Raw genomic sequence first — 2,500 nt, 5'->3', positions numbered from 1 at the left:
AAGGAAATCAAGTCGTAATGCGTTGTCAAGGAGACCAGTGTTCTTTTAGAACAACGACTTCATGGCTTGAAGACACCAAAACAGAAATGGCTAAGAAAGCGTCTACATGAGTCTACGATTTAAAAAAAAATTACCATCGTTTTTTTTCCATTTTAATGCATTTTTTCGCTATTATATAAGGGAAGTAACTCTCTAAAAATGTCTACGATGAGTCAACGATTTTAAAAAAAATTTACCATCATATTTTTTCCATTTTTAATGCATTTTTTGCTATTTTTTGGCTATAACTCTCTAAAAATGCTTATATAGTTATTTCCCTTACAAACCCGAGCAACGCCGGGCGATACTGCTAGTATATATATATATATATATATTGTGTGTGGTAAGTAGCTTGCTTACCAATGACATGGTTCCGGTATCAGTCCCACTGCGTGGCACCTTGGACAAGTGTTTTCTACCATAGCCTCGAGCCGACCAAAGTGAGTGGATTTGGTAGACGGAAACATGTATATATGTATATGTATATATATGTGTATATATATATATGTTTGTGTGGCTATGTTTGTCCCCCCAACATCGCTTGACAACACATGTTGGTGTGTTTATTTCCCTGTAACTTAGCAGTTCGGCAAAAGAGACCGATAGACTAGGCACTAGGCTTACAAAGAATAAGTCCTGGGGTCGATTTGCTCGACTAAAAGCGGTACTCCGGCATGGCTGCAGTCAAATGATTGAAACATGTAAAAGAGTAAAAGAGTAAGATATATATATATATATTGTCGTTCAATGCTCGTAATACGGAGTAGATACTCAGCCGACAACTGATGAAGGGTCGTTTTTTTTTTGTTACTTGTCCCGTTTTCCATTTCTTTCTCTCGTTGTTTGCGTATTGAACTCGTTTTCTTATTTCATGTTGTTTACTGTGTTGATGACGTCTTCTACACATATATGCATATATATATATATTATATATATATATATTATATTATATATATATATATATATATACATACATATATATTTTTTTCTTGTTTCACCACAGAACTGCGGCCATGCTGATGCACCGCCGTTTTGTGCTACACTGTTATTACGAAGAACCTCCTCTAATATGTGGCACTTGGTGAAGAATGGAGTTTGATATAGCTACTCTCATTTGCACCTCTTGCCGTGAGGTAGATTCATCTGGGACTCTCGACAGGAAGATGTCCAGCTTTGATTTAAAAACTGCTACATCTACTTTGTGCAAGTTCCTGAGACTCTTTGGGAGAATATTAAAAAGCTGCCGGCCCTTGAAACCCAGGCTGTTGCAGAAGCTGGTCCTGAAGCGTGATGGCATTACTGGGATCTTTGGCACTATGCAGTGTCGTCACGTTCTAGCATTGGTGTAGCTTACAATGCCAAAATTTGGCACATTTCCTTCCAGGATCTTCCAGACATATATTACTGCATACCTATCCCGTCTTCTCTCCAGAGAGTAGAGTTTTAGCTGTTTCAACCTTTCCCAGTAGCTGAGCTGTTGCAAAGAGACGATTTTCTTTGGATTGCTTCAAGGTCCGCTGTTAATTTTACACTGGTGGGTGACCGTAGCTGTGAGCAGTAATCCAGGCGGCTGAGGACGAATGTCCACCAGAGGACCATCATGGTTTCCCTATCTCTGGTTCTGAATGTTCTTAGGATCCACCCAGCCAGTCGTCTGCACTTTGTCGCCATCCTGGTAATGTGCACATCGAAAGAGGTATAATCACTCATGTCGATACCCAGGTCCCTCACAGACTTAGGCTCAGGGATTGAAATTCCCTGTGGACCGGTGTATCCTGTAAGTTTAATATTCAGTTTTGGATGCTGGTAGCGCAGGGCCTGGAAGTTTTCAGCATTAAACTGTATGTTATTATCCTCAGCCCATCTGTAGATTGAGTCCAACTCCTGCTGGCTGCATGTGTGCAACATCGCTGGGGTTCTGTATTTTCTGCGAGACTTTCGTATCGTCTGCATAGCTTGCCAGAGTGGCTATCCGGGCATTTGAGGGCATATCTGAGAGGGCCACTATAAAAAGCAGTGGTCCCAAGACAGTGCCCTGTGGAACACCGCTCACTATTTGTGTGTTCATAGAGGTAGCTCCATTAACCACTACTGCCTGACTCCTATCTTTCAGGAAGTCATGTAACCACACTCCAAGTTTTCCAGCTATGCCGAAGTCACGCAGTTTGTGGCATATCATACCATGATCCACCTTGTCAAAAGCTTTTGCAAAATCAAGGTAAATTACGTCCACATTTGATTTGTTGAGTAACTGCCTCAACACCCAGTCATAATGTTGGAAGAGCTGGGTCAGGCAGCTCCTACCTAGTCGAAAACCATGCTGGGTATTACTCAGAAAGTTATTTTCCTCAAGGAATGCGATTAGTTTCTTTCTGACTATCCGTTCCATGACTTTGCTGATGTGTGAAGTCAGAGAGATAGGCCTATAGTTTTTGGCATCTGCTCTACTTCCCCCTTTATA

The sequence above is a fragment of the Octopus sinensis genome, linkage group LG1 (genome assembly GCF_006345805.1).
Source record: "Octopus sinensis linkage group LG1, ASM634580v1, whole genome shotgun sequence".
NCBI classification, from domain to species: domain Eukaryota; kingdom Metazoa; phylum Mollusca; class Cephalopoda; order Octopoda; family Octopodidae; genus Octopus; species Octopus sinensis.
Note: the sequence above shows the minus strand (reverse complement) of the source record.